Source organism: Neofelis nebulosa, chromosome 2 (assembly GCF_028018385.1).
Source record: "Neofelis nebulosa isolate mNeoNeb1 chromosome 2, mNeoNeb1.pri, whole genome shotgun sequence".
In the NCBI taxonomy this organism is placed as follows: domain Eukaryota; kingdom Metazoa; phylum Chordata; class Mammalia; order Carnivora; family Felidae; genus Neofelis; species Neofelis nebulosa.
The window spans coordinates 51321808-51341744 of NC_080783.1; positions in this window are offsets into that span (position 1 = coordinate 51321808).

The following is a 19937-nucleotide window of genomic DNA, read 5'->3' on the forward strand; positions in this document are numbered from 1 at the left end:
AAAGGCTGCGTTGTCCTGTCTGTGCATATTTATCTCTTTGCCTCTTGTTCCTTCTCACCTATTCTGCTTCTTTTCATATTGTTCTGCTCATTAAATCAAATACAGTCCTGTAGGAACTATTCAGAATTGCTAGAAAATCAAGCATGGAGCAAATGGAAGAGAGTGACATTCTTTAAAGCCTCTGGTCAATATCCATGAAGCTCATCTGAATTTCTTTCAAATCATTAGTTCAGGCAGTCTTGTCTTTAGCTTCTCCTGTGTACCCAATACCAACAGCCCGAAACCACAGCTTCCACACTCCCTCCTTAGAAACATTCAATCATCAAAATGGTCCCCTTATCACACCTTGAAAGGATCTTTGGAGTTAGGGCACCTGGGTTCAGATTCTTTCTTTGAAACTTTCTGACTGTTTAGCCTGCTCTCCAAGTTTTAAGATCAGGTGAGTTGAGCTGGGCAGAGCCTGTTGAGCACTGCCTGGAGCATGGTAGGGGCTTAATAAATATCAGAATTATTTGACCTTTTACTTTGGAATTTTCTCTGTAAGGTGCACAGTTCTCAAATAGGGCTCTAGTGAGTGCTTACCCAGTCAAAAGAAGAAAAGGCCGCTTCCAAGAGATCCTACATCCTGCTCTGTTCTCCCTCTGTCATCTTTAAGATGACAAACCCAACAAAAATCTCCTTCCTGCATTCTCAGGTTGAAGACTGAAATCTTTTTTCTTTTCTTCCTCTTCCTTAGCAAATGTGCTTAGACAGTAGCATGGTCAGGAGACCAGATGAATACTCATTCCATAAAAAAAAAATAATATTCTGAAAAAACTACATAATAATTCTACAAATACTATTATCACTGGTAAAATTTTGTTTTTTTCTTGGGTGCCTGGGTGTCTCAGTCAGTTAAGCGTATGACTTTGCCTCAGGTCATGATCTTGCTGTTTGTGGGTTCGAGCCCCGAGTCGGGCTCTGTGCTGACAGCTCAGAACGCGGGGCCTGCTTCAGATTCTGTCTCTGCCTCTCCCACACTCATGCGATCTCTCTCTCTCTCTCTCAAAAATAAATAAACATTAGAAAAAAATTTTTAAAAATTTGTTTTCTTCCAAATATGATTTGTTTTGAAAATCAAAAAAACCCAAGTGCTTCTCCAACCACTTTTTAATATGAAGGATGGTAAACTTATAAAAAGCATAACATCTTTATGCTGGTTATTTCTATGCAGATGTCAACTTCCAAATTGATTCACTTATTCTTCCAACTTTGGAACTGGGTTTTTATACTTTACTGTTATTCATGGTAACTAAGAGGTAATTTCACGTAAAGGAGCAAAACAAGTAAGCCAACAGTTTTCTTAATGGTATTGGTAAAATTCTGGTCCCCCAGAAAGGTTATTGTTCATTGTTTAGGTGAGCAAGAAGGGACCTCTTGCAAAGATATGTGTTCTCAATATGAGCAGAATTTTGTCAGAGGAGCTTCTTGGTGTTTTTCATTTCCTAGGGAGTTCCAGAAGTACTAAAATTATATCGAGACAAAGTGTTTATATTTGAAAAGTGCAGGCTCTGCATTCCAGGCTGCACACTGAGGGCTCTCTAAACAGAGGCAGCTTTTACTGAAACTTGGGAAATAAGGATAACTCATAAAGGTTTGGACTAGCACATACTGGAAAAATAGAAGATAACCTGTGAGCTAGCCGCAAAAGGGAACAACCTAATCCAGGAGTTGGCACATCTTTCTGTAAAGGGTTGCATAGTAAATATTTAAGGCTTTGTGGGCCATACAGCCTCTGTTGCAAGCTCTGCCCTTGAGGCTTAAAAGCAGGCACCGATAATAATACATATATGAACGAGCATGGTGGTGTTCCAATAAAACTTTATTTGCAAAAAACAGGAGGTAGGCTAGATTTAGCCTTTGGGCTGTAGTTTGCCTACCTTTGTGGGTCTAATAAAATTCTCACTAACTAGTTTCAATTATCTTATAGTTTTTTGGACTTATGGAAATAGGTAATTTTGGTGGCAAAGAGACTTAACTACTGAGAGTTGAGGCTTGTGCTTAAATAGGACTTTGCCTTAAAATTTTACCATTAGAGAGTAATCTATTGGGTAGAATATTGTTCTCTTCAGGAATAAAATGCAAGGGCTTGGGAAAGATATCAAATTACCATTTCCTAGTATCAATCTAGAACTGAAAGAGGCCCTAGAAGTTGCCTAGAGAATAGGGGATTGAAGGAAGCCAGAAAAGGGAGACATTAGTTGCCCCATTTAAGAAGTTATTCATAGGGCCCATTTGACCACCCAGTAATATTTCGTTGTTGTTGTTTGCCTGCAAAGGCACATTCTTTAGGATGATCCAGCAGGGAAAATCCATGTATAATACAAGATGGTAGAATCTACAAAAGAAATAAGAACAAAGAGTAATTCTTTTAACAGTCCCTCAAACTGCTGGTCTCATTCCTCTCTTACCTCCCCTCCCATTCATTCTAACTTAGTGTATTGAAATGTGTTCCTACTGCTAATTAGCCTCTATTTTTAAAGCTGGCATGCTTGTAATAATGAAAAACTATAAATATGGTTGGCAGTTGCTATTTTAAAAATATTTAAAAAAAAAAAAGGATACTAGGAAGAGTTGCGCATGTACTAAAACCCTCTTGTGTGCTTAACCCATTCACCAGAAGCTTGATTTACAACTGCGTTCCCTGCCTGATGAATCCCACATGCCCCATAACTTAAACATCTTAATGTGCCTCTCACTGGAGTCCCTTTTTATTTGAATGTAAATTGATTCTGAAACTGCTCCCAGCCAGAAGTTTGTGTTTGAAATACTGTAGCTTAGAGGCGAATATAGTTATACTAGGTTCAATCTGCAAGGCATAGGAATGAGGTTCAATTGCCAGCATAATTAACCTAGCTCAGGTTAATTTAACCATGAAATAGCCAGCTGACTGCTGAACCTGTCATAAATAAATGGCATAGATCCTGAGCCATTCAACAAATGGAATGTATCGTATAAATATAAAAGAACCTTGAGTTCATTTCTGGGTTTGTGCAGTTTATTCTTTTTTGAGGACTTTTAGGGGTTTTCAGTGGAAGGCAGACAAGATTTTCAGGCATTCTAGACCTAAGAGCAACCTAATTCTTTTTTTTTTTTTAATTTTTTTTTAACATTTATTTTTGAGACAGGGAGAGACAGAGCATGAACAGGGGAGGGTCAGAGAGAGGGAGACACGGAATCTGAAACAGGCTCCAGGCTCTGAGCTGTCAGCACAGAGTGGGGCTCGAACTCACGGACTGCGAGATCGTGACCTGAGCCGAAGTCGGCTGCTTAACTGACTGAGCCACCCACGCGCCCCCTCAACCTCACTAATTCTTATCTTGTCCAGGTAAAACCTAATATAATCTGTGTAAGATAGTGGTTTATCTATCATCTATCTATCCCATTAAAAAAGAGTATTCTGGAAGACATTAAATCATCTCTTTGTAAGATAATTCTAGAATTTAATAATAATTTCTGCTATTGGCAATTTCCACTGCAGGTTTTAGCACAATAAAATGTCAAATTACATGAAATATTTAGCTACAATTATAAAGGTTATACTTTTTTAAAAGTACTTGTTCAACACCTCACACTTAAATAGGCAGATCTGTAAGTATTTTAGACTTAGATTGGATATTATCTTAATAATAAGTCTTGGTATCTTTAGAAGTCCTACTCTTCTCCTTTCCACTCAGGAAGGAATGTGATAGCTTCAAATATGCCTGGGTTCAGGTGTTAGCCCTCCTTGGAGACAAACCACAGGCCCTTGACTTGATCCTTTTCTCAGAGCCACAGCCTGGACAGTGGGAAAATGTCTTGTGTGATGAGGCCAGGCTGACTAAAAAAACCTCGTGAATAAATGAGACAATGGCACGCAACTGTATGCAAAGATAGGCTTGAGCCTAGAAAAAGTCCAGAGCTCCATGGACAATGCTAATACCCTGGCCCCTGTTTAGTGTCAAATAGTCAGAAGCCATGTTGAAGGAGAGATCTTCCTCCAAAACACAGAGGATGGTGATTTTGACCCAGGTAACCAAACCTCTTGGAAAACTGCCTTTTTTTTTTGTCTCTGGAAATTAGGTTGTGGTCTTGAAAATTCCTGAGGATTTCTACAAAGTTGGAATCATCACGACAGTATGGTATTGGCACAAAAACAGACACAAAGACCAATGGAATAGAATAGAGAATCCAGAATTGGACCCACATATGTATGGCCAACTAACCTTTGACAAGGTAAGAAAGAGCATCCAATGGAAAAAAGTCTCTTTAACAAATGGTGCTGGGAGAACTGGACAGCAACATGCAGAAAGATGAAATTAGACCACCTTCTTATACCCTACACAAAAATAAACTCACAATGGATAAAAGACCTAAATGTAAGATAGGAAACCATTAAAACTCTAGAGGAGAAAGCAGACAACAGTCTCTTTGACCGCAGCCACAGTAATTTCTTACTTGACACGTCCCCAAAGGCAAAGGAATTGAAAGCAAAAATGAACTATTGGGACCTCATCAAGATAAAAAGCTTATGCACTGCAAAGGTAACAATCAACAAAACTAAAAGGCAACCAACGGAATGGGAAAAGATATTTGCAAATGGCATATCAGATAAAGGGCTAGTATCCAAAGTCTATAAATAACTTGCCAGACTCCACATTTGAAAAACAAATAATCTAGTTAAGAAATGGGAAGAAGACATGAATAGACACTTTTCCAAAGAAGACATCCAGGGCCAACAGACAGATGATGCTCAACGTCATTCATCATCGGGGAAATACAAATCAAAGCCACACTGAGATACCACCTCACACCGGTCAGAGTGGCTAAAATGAACAAATCAGGAAACTATAGATGCTGGTGAGGATGTGGAGAAACGGGAACCCTCTTGCACTGTTGGTGGGAATGCAAACTGGTGTAGCCTCTCTGAAAAACAGTGTGGAGTTTCCTCAAAAAATCAAAAATGATCCAGCAATAGCAATACTAGGAATTTACCCAAGGGATACAGGAGTGCCAATGCATAGGGGCACGTGTACCCCAATGTTTATAGCAGTGCTTTCAACAATAGCCAAATTATTGAAAGAGTCTAAATGACCATCAACTGATAAATGGATAATGAAGATGTGGTTTATATATTCAATGGAATACTACTTGGCAATGAGAAAGAATGAAATCATGCCATTTTCAGCAATGTGGATGGAACTGGAAGGTATTATGCTGAGTGAAATAAGCCAGTCAGAGAAGGACAGATGTTATATGTTTTCATCCATATGTGGGTCTTGAGAAAATGAACAGAAGACCATGAGGGAAGGGAAGGGGAAAAAATAGATACAGAGAGGGAGGGAGGCAAACCACAAGAGACTATTGAATACGGTGAACAAACTAAGGGTGGATGGGGTGTGGGGGAGAGTGAAAAATGGGTGATGAGCACTGAGGAGAGCACTTGCTGGGATGACCACTGGGTGTTGTATGTGTAAACCAATTTGACAATATATTCAATTATATTCATAAAAAAATTCCTGAGGCTTGTTGCAGATAAAAAGGCCATAACAATTGTTTCCTCTGCACCAGGAATTTTGCGATGCTGTAAACAAGTTCTTATAAGGGAAGAAAGAGAAGGAAAACAAGCCTTCTTTAATAACATGCAAATTTAAATTTATCTAGTACTTTACATTGATCTAGCACTGTTAATTTTAAAGGACACTTTGTCATTTATTCATTTAAAGGCAAATTTTTACTGAGTGCTACTGTGCCAGATGTTGTTTGGTGGTGGGCATTCTGGCATGGTCTCTGTCCTGTTGTACCATCGGATACAGATAAGGCAAGTGACATATCGTGAGAAGTGCTAAAAGGAAAAATAAGATGCAATAATATTAGGGGTGCAGGTGGAGGTGGAGAGGGAGGTGGCAGGGAGCAGGTGACTTTCTGCTGAACAAGGGTAGTCATAAAGGTAGAATCAGTGTGAAGCTAACAAGACTAAGCTTCAGCATCCTTCACATGTCCTGGCCTCTCCCAAGGTCCTGAGGCATCCCATGATCATGTGTTTTTGTAAAGTTTGCAAATTTAAGATTAAAAAAAAATTACTTTCCATAAATAGATTCTTCCAAACTGCATAAGTTTTAGGGCTCAAAAAATATGAATTAGTGGTTGGTGGTTAGGGAAATGTTCTCTGTGGAAGAAATATTTGAATTGATTCCAACAGGATAAGAAGGAACCTGCTTTGCTTGACTTGGGGCTAGCGGTCCAGTGGGGTTGCAGGGTCATTCAAAAATTCTCAAGCTGGAAATTACCTTGCCCGTTGGAGGACCTGTGGAGGTAGTAGAATGGGGAATGGAGAGAGAGGTGGGCAATAGGTTGAAGAAGTTAGCAGGGCATGTATGGAGAGTCGTGGTGGCCATATAATGCAGTTGGGTTTATGCAATGTGATATGCAAAACCATTAGCATGTTCAAAGCAGGAGAATAACACGATCAGATTTGTTTTTAAAAGATGACTGATTCTATAAGAACGATTGGTATGAGGTTGGGAGCATGATTAGAGAAAGGAGCCTGTTGCAATATTCCAGGTGAAAGATGATGGTGGTTTGGATTAGGGTGGTTATGGAGGGAAGTGGACAGACTTAAGATACATATTAGATTTTGGAACCATAGGACTAGCTGATGGGTTGGATGTATGGAGCTGGAAAGAGACAAGAGTCAAAGGTAACAAGTAATTTTCTGACTTGAGCCACATTGATAGGTTTACTAGGATGAGGAGGGCCTAGGAAAAGGGGAAAATTGGGTGGATGGTTGTGGGGAAATAAAAGTTCTGATTTGGCTGTATTGAGTTTGAAATACTTATTACTCAACAGGAAGATGTTGAATAGGTGGTAAGCTACATAGTCCAGAATTTAGGAGAAAGCTATATACCAAATTTAAGTAACAAATACAGGAGTACAACAAACAAATAACAAGTAAATAATAAATTAAAATAACAAATTTAGGAGTCACCAACACATATTTGATAAATAACATATTTCCAAACTATATAAGATTCCTATTTCTGTTCCTTTTAGTGGTTCTTCATCCCATAACTTACTTAAATGAGACAGGACAAAGCATCTAAACAAGATTAAGTAGAAATGCTCAGTTGAAAAGTTACTATATGTGGAAATACAGGATTCTTGTTGAAAGATGTTGGAGTCTGGGCCAAAGTACTGCCAGAAGGTTGCAATAATCACAAAAGTTGTATTAGGAGTATCTAGAAAGGCATTTATTAGTATTATAATGGATATGGTTTCATATGTGTAAATATGTCAATGTTGACATCTCTTTGAAGGTGATATCAAAGCAGGATTACAGAGTTAAAGGTGATTCTGCATTATTTAATCCCATTTGAGTGTGCAGGAATGAGTTAGGTATGTGAAATATGTATGCCGTCTTAATAAATCAGACTTTAACTTTGTTACCAGAGTTAGTTTACATTTCTTAGTGGCCTGTGAGAAACAATTATATGACTACCACTGAATCATTCCAATCAATGAACAGACCAGGCTTCTAAAACATACATGAAATGTGGCCAAACATGGTGTTTGCCTGTGGATTAAGACCTTGACTTTAGGTTTCAGCTGGGAGATGTTTTCCCAGAGTTAAATTCACATTTTTGCAAATAAGCAAGGAACAGAAGTGCTGGCTAATCCGGCTGAAAAGTTCTAAGTGTCAACTATAATTAGACACAATCTGAGGGTTTAGGATCCTGACAAGACCATATTTGTGCATGGTGTCAGCCACATTAGAGACAATTTCAACAAGGTGTGAGAAGCAGATACTGTACTGTGAGGGGAAAGTAATTTGTTATGCTGGCCTTCCAAAATTTTTTACCTGTTCCTTATGGAATATAGATCAGTATACATAATCAGTACTTGCAAATGCAGTGAAAGTTGTATTATTCTTAAACAATTTCATTCATTCATTCAGCTTTTAAAAAATACACAGGCATTGAAATAACTTTGGAATTCAGGAAGGAGATTATTAGGCTACAAGGTAAGATTTGTAGGAAATGACATCTGTAACTACGCAATGTGAAGAATGCTAGAGTCAACTCAGCAGTCGACGCTATAAGAAATTTTCCATGAGCAGATTTTGTATGAATGAGTTTCCATCTTATTTCAGACCGCTTTCTTCAGATTCTTCTGTTTTTAACAAGGGTCGGTGACCTAGAAGTTTTTGTATCTTATCTTTATGGGATTTCTGACCTCTACTACCCTCATACATACAATTCCTGAAATACTTCTTTTGAAGCTTGGTAGTATTTGAGTAAAAATGTAATCCAGGGGAAAAAAGATAGGCATGAAGAAGGTAGCAGAAAATGATAAGCAAAACAGATGAGCCAACATAAGCACTTTAAGGGTTGAAAAGAATACTTTTCGGTTGCTTGACATTAGAGTGTTAAGCCCTAAAGGCCTACATTAATGATAAAACAAAAACATTTTAGAGAAAAAGAGGCAAAGACTAGATTAGGATGATAATGGGATGATTCAAGAGACCTTGCTGATAGCGCCGGAATAAAATGTCATGGCAAATTCTTCTCCTTGTAAAATTTTTGGTAGGTAAATGAAATAGGGCAGGTGGAACAGTCGGCAGAACAGCTGTTCACTTATGAAGTCTGCTTTCTGCAGTCCTCGGCCAACAGCGATGTCCACAGTCAAATCTAAGTCATTAAGAAGTGTTATCATGCGGGAGGTCCACAGTGCCAAGCCTGAACTCTGCAAAGTGACCCATCCCTTCCTCCTTCTGGCTGGGACATGCCAACCGGCTGCCGTACAGACCCATCCCTCCTGCCGTGGCTCATCTCATGGCCCAATTCCTGGAGATGCCACGGTGAGCTCTGAGCTGTCACAGGCACTGGTGCCAAAGGGCTCCAGGGAAAAGACTGTGCCAGCAGGACAGGGAGCCTGTGCCTGGGAATTGCCTCAGAACTGCCTCTTACAGAGCCAGAGTCCACCCCAAGACCTTCTTGCACTCTGCCCTCCCGGTCCCATCAGTTTACCTGTGTGTCGCTATTCACACGTTTGGGGTTGTCTCTCACCAGTTGCATTTGAACTACGATGAGCAGCTAAGCAATTGAGTATGCTGTGGCTGCCCAAATACCGTTGTTGACTATGTCACCCACAAAATACCCTTGTTTGATACTTAGCTTTGTTTGCCTGCCTTTGGTTAAAAAAAAAAAAAAAAGATGACCTTTAAATAAGAAAACCTTGAATGAATATGAGGTGGAAGAAAGTCTTTATTTTACTGTTGCCAACCAAGTATTGTTTTGTGAAAGCTTGCTGAGTTGAGAAAATGGATAACTTTTCATCAGCCACTAATGGAAAACAAAATAGCTTAAATGTGTGACTTTCTACAAGATTTAACTCAACTTCGGCAAAACTGGCTAGACTTTCCCATCCCTCGTGTTCTGCTGTAAGTACACAAGGCAAATACATCACAACTAATTTCGCCCTTCTGTTGCGTATACCGATAAAAGTAGTTGTGCGTGCAGTTTGGTTGACCCTGCCTTCTATGGCCCGAAGCTGCTTTGGCATGCTCATGGAATTGTCAACAGTAAACACAGGAAAGGGGGCACATTCGGCTTACCATTTCCACAAAATCTTCACTTAAAGGCTGCCTGCCATTTCTTCCAACTATGCATAAAAAGCAATTAAGAAAAGTCTTGTATAACTGTCATCTGCTAAATTAAGTATAAGCTGTATGTTGGAATGCATGAAAGACACACAAAAATCTTACAAATCTTCTCAGAACCAAACTGTGTGCAGTGGTGCTTGTAAGAATGTGTGGCCCAATTAATGGAAAACCACTTAACTAAAAGTTAAATTGCCCTGTTGCCTTTTGCCCTATAAACTGGTGTCTAGCCTTGAGCATGAGAATCCTAGCTGCATGCTTATTTTACTAAGGCGGTAACACAATGAACCAGATATGAACCAGTCTAATAACTTTAGCAGTCCTGGGCCAACTATTAATGCTAAGAATTTATAAACTGAGTGAATACATACCTCTTTGTTATTTCTAATTGTGGCGGTGAAAAGGTTACTAAATTCCCATACCTGATGGTACAAAAGACACTGTACCAACACAACAACTCCATTTGACACCCGTGGAGGGAAGGGACTGCGGGTGTGCAAGCTGAGTTTAAAAAAAGTAACATAAAATAAAGGTTGCATTTGGAGGCAAGTAGATGTGCCGTGGTAACATGAACCTAAGTTACCAGATTTTAAAGTTGTGTGAAGTTATTCTCTTGTTACTAAGAGCTTACGGTTTTGACATCTATTTTACCTCTTAAAATTATTCACACATTTTTTTAAGCCCCAAATGACATCGCAGTTTGAAATGTTATTAAAACAATCTCTGGGATAAAATACCTACAGATTCTTTTGCCCTTAAAGCCCTTGCCCTTCCCTGGCGGTACAGTGTGTGCAGAAGTGACATCCACCTTAATCCAGGAGGGGCCACAAAAAATGGGCCCATGGAATTTGGAGGCATATTTAAAGGCATCTGTCAACATTTTATGAAAAGTAAGATTTTGAAAGTAAAGTAAAAGCGCGAATTCATCAAATAGACATCGTAAAGTAAAAGCTTGAAGACTACTCAAATAGTTCATCAAATAGACATCGTAAGCGTACATTATAAAATGGAAAGTAAATAATAATAGTGAAAATATATACAAGCTCTAAAATGCTGATTTATCCGTTTTAAAATCAACATCATAGCAGGCTAGAGTTTGGGAAGTGTATGTGTGTATATTCACATATGTATATGGCTATTTATTATAAGTGAAAATATTTTCATCAGCTGATTCCAATTGATCCCTAATTATGTTTTAAGTTAAGGTATGCCATACTGTATTATTTTAATTTTTTAAGGATTATTTTTGTTATTTCAAGTGTGGACCGTAAGTGCCTTTACTGTAGACAGCAGCATCCTTTGTTCTGTCGAGTAGAAAGCAGCTGTCATAAGACTGGGTTCTTTGCTTCTGTCTCTATTTTTAGTAAATCAAGGATGTATCCTAGAAAATATTTCCTATGATCATTTTTTTCCCCCTTTTGCTTACAGTGCCCAGTGAAAACCAATCACTGGAAATTTAGGAAAATTAAAATCAAAATCATACAATAGCTTGATTCAAATTCTATGGATTGTGAGCCTCGAATGGATTTGACATTTCTTTCTAATAACGAAACTATTGCAGCTACGAATGCAGAATGGATAAGCATGATATTAATAAAGCTGCACCACACACACGTTCCCTCATGGAGCACTTTGTGTTTAATCAGTTAACTCGAGTAAAATATGGTGACTATCAGGAAGAGGTTGTAAACCTACATGGTAGGAAAAGTTTTTATTTCTTCTTTGCTCTTCTCGTTTTTTATTTCATTCTTGTTTATAAAAATCTTGTGGCAAGAATTACTGGTATTCAAAACATCTACTCTGAAATGACTGTCCTTGCTTACCGATTTGAAGCAGCTGTAAAACCTGAGGGGATCAAATGAGTTTCCAATTTCCATAGGCATTTAGAAATGCCTATGATATATCCCACATGATCAGGATTGTTTTGCATTCTTGGAATAAAGCTAGTTGGGCTCCTGGGTTCTTCTTGGGCCTCAGTGAAGGCTATGTGATTCCTCTGTGTACTTTTGAAAATATTCAGATACCAAATGGAAAGTTAGCAAAGAAGTTAGCCAGCACAAGACATTGCCCCTAAATGTTTGCAGTCAATTAAAGCCCAGTTCAAGGTTAGGCTGGCATTCCTCCAGCTGTGGTGCTCCATGTAAAATAAAATATTGCCAGCTGTGGTCAATTATTTGCTTTCTCTCTGAAACTCGAGAAATGTGTAATTACTGTTAATATGGTAAAAATTGATCAAGTGTGACATGCTATATAATTCACTGATTGCAATAGCCTTTTAGGTACCAACTCTGAGAGCAGTACCCAGTGATTAGTTCCTAGGTCTCTAGAGCTGAAGTAAGATTTAGGTTAACCTTTATACTTCAAATGTAGCTTTAGTCAGATGATGGTGAGTTGGTTACAGACCTATGATTTACCCACCTGAGAGAATAGAATCAACTACTAAATGTTTTTGTGTGTTTAATAATGTCATAAATGCTTATAATTTGAGTGAATAAAGCAGGACTCAAAGTTGTATATATAATGATTATAGTTGTATAAAAAAATCTGAGGTTAAAAAAAAGTTTAGAACATCAAAACATCTTTTTTTTTCTGGTTTCCATTTCTGCTAAGCCCAATATATAGATTCAGAAAGTACAATTGGCAGTCTGCATACGATTTGGGGAAAATGAAGAGGAAAAAATAGAGGATTAAAAGCACCACAGATTGGGGCCACCTGGGTGGCTCAGTTGGTTAAGTATCCAACTTCGGCTCAGGTCATGATCTCACGGTTTGGTTCGTGGGTTCAAGCCCTGCATTGGGCTCTCTGTTGTCAGCACAGGACCTGCTTCAGATCCTCTCTACCCCTTACCCTGCCCCCTCCAAAGTAAATAAAAAAATTTAAAAAGTACCTCAAATTGTAAAGAACCAAAACAAACATAAACATTAAAAAAATTTTAAAAAGGGGTGCCTGGGTGGCTCAGTTGGTTGGGCGACTGACTTTGCTTAGGTCATGATCTCTCAGTCGGTGAGTTCAAGTCCCATGTCGGGGCTCTGTGCTGTCAGTTCGGAGCCTGGAGCCTGCCTCAGATTCTGTGTCTCCCTGTCTCTCTGCCCCTCCCCCGCTCACAGTCTGTCTCTCTCAAAAATAAATAAACATTAAAAAAAAAAAAAGAAAAGAACCAAAACAAACAAAAAACCCAAAAAGCAAAAAAGTGAAAAAGATCTGAGAGCCCAAATATACACTTTTACAACTTGTGCCAAGACGTTAATTCTGGGAAGACGTTTATCTCTCCTTCTATTCTAAATAACAGACTTGCTGGATAAAGGATTCTCGGCTGCATATTTTTTTTCTGTTCATTACATTGAAGATCTCCTGCCATTCCTTTCTGGCCTGCCAAGTTTCAGTAGAGAGATCAGTCACGAGTCTTATAGGTCTCCCTTTATATGTTAGGGCACGTTTATCTCTAGCTGTTTTCAGAATTTTCTCTTTATCCTTGTATTTTGCCAGTTTCACTATGATATGTCGTGCAGAAGATTGATTCAAGTTCTGTCTGAAGGGAGTTCTCTGTGCCTCTTGGATTTCAATGCCTTGTTCCTTCCCCAGATCTGGGAAGTTCTCAGCTATGATTTCTTCAAGTACACCTTCAGCACCTTTCCCTCTCTCTTCCTCCTCTGGAATACCAATTATGCATAGATTATTTCTCTTTAGTGCATCACTTAGTTCTCTAATTTTCCCCTCCTACTCCTGGATTTTTTTATGTCTCTTTTTCTCAGCTTCTTCTTTTTCCATGATTTTATCTTCTAGTTCACCTATTCTCTCCTCTGCCTCTTCAATCTGAGCCGTAGTTGTCTCCATTTTATTTTGCAGCTCATTTATAGCACTTTTTAAGCTCCTCCTGGCTGTTCCTTAGTCCCTTGATCTCTCTAGCAAGAGATTCTCTGCTGTCCTTTATACTGTTTTCAAGACCAGCGATTAATTTTATGACTATTATTCTAAATTCACTTTCTGTTATATTGTTTAAATCATTTTTGATCAGTTTGTTAGCTGTTATTTCCTGGACGTTTTTCTGAGGGGAATTCTTCCGTTTGGTCATTTTGGATAGTCCCTGGAGTGGTGCGGGACTGCAGGGCACTTCCCCTGTGCTGTCTTGAATAACTTGCATTGGTGGGCGGGGCCGCAGTCAGACCTGATGTCTGCCTCCAGCCCACCGCTGGGGCCACAGTCAGACTGGTGTGTGCCTTCTCTTCCCCTCTCCTAGGGGTGGGATTCACTGTGGGGTGGCGTGGCCCGTGTGGGCTACTTGCACACTGCCAGGCTTGTGGTGCTGGGGATCTGGCGTATTCGCTGGGGTGGATCGGCAAGGTGCACAGGGGCGGGAGGGGCAGGCTCAGCTCGCTTTTCCTTTGGAGATCCGCTTTGGGAGGGACCGGGAGGGAGTCAGACCTGCCGGAGGGATGGATCCGCAGAAGTACACGTTGGGTGTTTTCGTGGTGCAAGCAAGTTCCCTGGCAGGAACTGGTTCCCTTTGGGATTTTGGCTGGGGGATGGGTGAGGGAGATGGCGCTGGCAAGCGCCTTTGTTCCCTGCCAAGCTGCACTCTGTTGTCTGGGGCTCAACAACTCTCCCTCCTGTTGTCCTCCAGCCCTCCCGTTCTCCGAGCAGAGCTGTTAGCTTATAACCTTTCAGATGTCAAGTCCCACTTGCTGTCAGAACACACTCCGTCCGGCCCCTCCGCTTTTGTAAGCCAGACTCGGGGGCTCTGCTTGGCCGGCAGGCTGCCCCTCCACCCGGGCTCCCTCCCACCAGTCCGTGGAGTGTGCACCGCCTCTCCGCCCTTTCTACCCTCTTCCGTGGGCCTCTCCTCTGTGCTGGGCTCCGGAGACTCCGTTCTGCTAGTCTTCTGGCGGTTTTCTGGGTTATTTAGGCAGGTGTAGGTGGAATCTAAGTGATCAGCAGGACGTGCGGTGAGCCCAGCGTCCTCCTATGCCGCCATCTTCCCAGGATCCTCAAGATGTTAATTCTGGTATTTTATGTGCTTTGGTGATAAATATTCTTGGGGATCTTAATACATTGATTATCTTTGGAGAAAGTGATATCGATGAGGCCATGTAATGATGTATAATCATAGTCACGAGGGTGAGTTCAGGAGCTAGTCATAAATCCAGCATCAAGTCTGTCAGATTTCAGCTTTCTCATTTAGAGTGGGGGAGTAATAACGTTATTTACCTAGCAGGACCACTAGACAATCCAGTGAGGCAACTCACGGAAAACATTTAACGTGCTGCCTGGCCACTAGTAAAAGTTCAGTGTTACCTATTTTTATGATTTTCAGAATGTCTACATTTGTATTTTTCAACTTATAAACTATAATCTGTAGGTTTTGTTTTTGTGACACAATATATAGTCAGCATTAAAAGATACTTTTGTGGGCACAAAATATTTTTACATCTCTCTGATGAAGATCCCAGGATATTATCTTTTATGGCCTCTCTGGGTCTAAGTAATCCTGCCCTTTGTTATCCTGACTAGTTTACACACATCCTTTGGGATTCACTCCAGCATTGCGTCCTCTGTGTTCTGCTTTTGGCCCTTTAGTTCTACCAAATTCAGAAAATCATTTTGTTGTATTCAACGATCATATAATTTTGGAGCAGAAAAAGTCCAGTTTTTACTTTGGCTCAATATATCTAATAAACAGACGGCTGGGAAAAGGGCTAAGGATTAAGGCTGAAGTTCATGTTTCATCTTCTAGGGGTGACAGTGCCATTCAACTTCAGTAGAGGCTCCTAAAAATCCATCATTGTTCTTTTCTTTTTATGTTTATTTACTGAGGTGAAATCGACATGTAATATGATAGTAGTTTCAGGGGTTCTATCTAGTGATACATTGAGCAGTGATCACAAGAAGTCTAGTTACCATCTATCACCTTACAAAGTCAAGTAAATGTTATTGACTATATTGTCCATACTATACATTGCATCCCCATGCTGTATTTATTCTATAATTAGAAGTTTGTACTTCTCAATCCCCTTCACCTGTACTCCCCATCCCCTGTGCTAACCACTAATCTGTCTGTATCTATGCATCTGAAGCCCACCATATTTTAAATTCTATTTTTTACTATTTTATCACTCCTTACACCTAGAATTGTATTAGTAATAATTATTCAAAAGGGGAGTAGGGGGCACCAAGTCTTTGAGCTTCCTGTGCATAAGTGGTCCTTTTTAAGAAGTCAAACAAAACATCTCCCTTAGAGTTCACAGGCCCTCAGTCATGCCTCAGAAGATGGCTAGAACAAACCGTCTGACTGCAGATGCTTTTACATGTCTAACAAAGATCACCACCTTGGTGCTACTTCAGCCAAGAGGGTTCCTCACAGAGGTCACCTCTCTGGGTCAGGTCAAGGACTGGAATCTGCCACCATCGTGGCCTAGAAGCTCTGTCTCTCTTTGATGACTGGGCTGGGTGCAGTGGCCATGCTCCTCATCTGGTCTCTCTACTACCACAGTGTGTGTTTGATTTCCTACCCCTGGGCCTTTAGTCAAGACTTCCTGGGTCCTCTGACAGGGGTTGGTCACCTGCCAGCTCAGAAGGGGTTGGAATCACTGTGTGCAAATTTGTCCACTTCTTGCCCAGCTACTTTTAGGCTCTGCACATCAAGAGTATGAGGGGGAGGGGTGCCTGGGTGGCTCAGTGGGTTAAGTGTCCGACTTTGGCTCAGGTCATGATCTCACAGTTTGTGAGTTTGAGCCCCATGTCAGGCTGTGTGCTGACAGCTCAGAGCCTGGAGCCTGCTTTGGATTCTGTCTCCTTCTCTCTCTGCCCCTCCCCACTTGTGCTCTCTCTGTCTCTCAAAAACAAATAAATGAAAAAAAATAAAAAAACAAAAGAGTGTGTGGGGGAAAGTTCAAGGTGAGCACTCTAGTACATGTCTAAAAACACTGACAGTTTGGTGACACTTTTAAAGGTGTATGACAGTATGTGTCAAACATGGATCAGCGTTCCAGTTGCCTCCACAGTGTTTCCTTCCACTTTTGTTTTCCCCAAGTTTTGCAAATAACTTCAAAGACAAGAGTCAAGGTTTTATGGAATTCTCAGCAGGTAGTTTTTGCAGTGAGTATCCATTCCCAGCAAGTGTTTAGAATATCGTGAACAGAAGAACAGATGTGTTTTCCCTTGGAGGATACCCATAGTGCCCGTCTCATGTATTTCCTTTATGCTCATTCAGCCTCTTGCAAGCACAAAATAAATATTAAAAAAAAATTTTTTTTTTAACGTTTATTTATTTTTGGGACAGAGAGAGACAGAGCATGAACAGGGGAGGGGCAGAGAGAGAGGGAGACACAGAATCAGAAGCAGGCTCCAGGCTCTGAGCCATCAGCCCAGAGCCCGACGTGGGGCTCGAACTCACGGACCGCGAGATCGTGACCTGAGCTGAAGTCGGATGCTTAACCGACTGAGCCACCCAGGCGCCCCACAAAATAAATATTTAAAATATTTTACTGTTGTTGGACATAGAGACAAGCTGGCACTCCAGTTCCTTATAAATACCACATGCCTTTTGGTGATTTTTGCTGAACTGTAGGTAAGTAAATGTTCCTGGGGTAACCAGAAAACACACTGGATTTTTGGCTAATTGTAATTGATTTTCTAATCAAGGTAATTCATGCAACCAAGATGAAAACACTGAAACTTGAATATGTTGGTCAATCTTTTCTACCACTTCCAACTACATGCCATATGATTACTTAAAAGAAACCTCCCCAATCCAATCAGCTGGTGGTAATGAGGGCAAATTATACCAGAAAAGGTAGAGATTTGTGTGATTGTGTTATTTTATCTAAACATAAACTTTCCTGGTGAACCCCTATAGCAGTGCCTCATTTCCATTTGGAAAATTGCAATTGGTGTTTTTCCCATTGTCTATTTTGGTCCTTATGAAAAGAAAGTGGAAAATGGCCTGATGAGGTGGCATAATGCTTAAATCCACACACGGTCTCTGACTTGTCTCCCCACCGGGTTCAGTCTACAAAGTCTCCAACACTTGCTGCTATTAATAAAAACGGAATAAAATGATGCCTTTGTCTGAAGACATTAGCAGAATTGCAGTCGTGTTCCAAAGCATTGGGGGCAGAGAGGAGGGTGTGAGGAGGCCAGTCGCCCAGGGTGCAAACCAAAAGGGCCCTGCTATATTTGTTAAGGGGAAAGGCACCCAGCCAGCCCTCCGTGAACCACAAGGGCTCTGTCGTCCATCTAGGTGTCCATGCTGCTCGAACAGCGCTGCTTGCTTTAAGCAGTTCTACCACATGTGCTCAGAGATTCTAAAGACCATTTATATATTTTACTGAAACAAGTTTTAAAAAGTTGGGCAGGCAGTAGTGCTCTATGCTCATGTGAATGACTACTTTGGAGTTAACATTATAAAAGTATTAAACATGTTGGACTTAAACCAGGAAACTAGCACCATATCCTCCCTCCCCACACCTCCCCACCTCCCAAACCCTCCACAATAGAAAAATTCTTGTCCTATTTACTTCTTATTTGAGGATACTGCAGTGGTGTCGCACCCTGGCCGAATGGTAAAATCAGGTGATTTTACTCTGGGCAAACTCTGGGCCCCGTCAGAGCCCACCTAAATCTGCCTTTTAGGTTAGTCTCCCAGGAATCTCTACGTCGTAAATGTTTCCCAGGTGATTCTGATCTACAGTGAGGATTCAATGAGAACCACGTGACAGTGCTTACTGTTATACCCTCAAAGTTTCCCTCTCATCAGAAACACCCAAAGAGCTTGGGAAAACAGATCTCTGGGCTCTCCTCCCAGGGTTTCTGACCAAGTCTGGGGTGAGTTCTGAGAATTTCCTTTCTGTCAAGTTCCAATGCTTCCTGATGCTGCTTCAGGGATCACACTGGAAAAAACCACTGCTCTGATATGAATCCTGAATTCATTCTGCATATCCTAAGGTATTTTCAGCCCTAGAAAACATCTAGAAGTGCTACTGTTGTTCATAATGGAGTTTTGGAGAAGGGGATAGAGTCAATGCTACAGGGAAGGAGGTGGAGGAAAGGGAGTTTAAGGGGAAAAAAGGGTGAGAATGTTATAAAAAATGAAGAGAGGGAAGGTTTGAATTTGAGAAGTACTTCCTGGGCAGAGAAGCTTTTTTTTTCTTTTTTAAGATTGAGATTTTATTTATTTTTTATATTAAATATAATTTATTGCCATATTGGTTTCCATACAACACCCAGTGCTCATCCTAACAGGTGCCCTCCTCAATGCCCATCACCCACTTTCTCCTCTCCTCTGCACCCCATCAACCTTCAGTTTGTTCTCAGTATTTAACAGTCTCTTATTGTTTGCCTCCTTCCCTCTCTGTAACATTTTTTTTTTTTCAGAGAAGCTTTATCAGAGAAATTTGAGGAGAGAAAACTAGAGGAAGCTATAATGGATGTAAGAGGATTTAAGGGAAACTTTTAAAAAGTGTATTGGGGTCTCCCTGTCTCTCTGAATGTGCCCAGAAATATAAGAACAAGAGGGTTTGTGATTGTGTCACCTAACATCAGTGCCACCCTCTCTCGGATGAACTATGAGGCACACTTTTATAAGCATTGAATTCCCCACACTTTTTTCCTTCCTCATTCTCCTCTCTAGAAGAACAACAACAAGCTAGCTTCGACAACTCCCCAAGAAACAAGAATTAGAAGGAATGGGGTTTCAAAGACTCTAAAGACCGAGCTTTTGGGGCCTAAGCAGAATGAGATTTGCTTAAGTCTACGCAAAACTGTGTTCTGGGCCATAATGGGGATGAAGGAAAATGTGGAAAAATTTATCCAATGGCTCTCCATCTCCGTTTGGTCAAAAGAAATCTTGGGGTGTGAGAGTCCCCTGCACTTCAGTTGTGTGTGTGTATGGCGTGGGTGGGAATGAAGAGGTGCCCAGGAGGGCCTTATATAGGCAGGGTACCTCAGGTGGAGGTGACTGCTCCAAGTATAGGCAGGCTATCCCTGGGGAGTTGTCAGAATTGACACAGGGCTGGAACAAGATACATGAGGGCTGAGAGAATGTAGGGGGTGCAGAAGAGGCTGTGATTTGGTCATTGGGGTCGGGGCACGGATGCTTATGGAGTGGCACATGGTACGCATCCACAATTGCTCATATGACAAGAATCTACACATGAAACAAAAACAAATCACAAAATCTCAATAGACCATTTGTCTCAAAGTTCTATCTAGATTCAAAGACTCTGCAAATTCACCAGACCAAGGTAGTCTTCCCCTTTGTTTGTA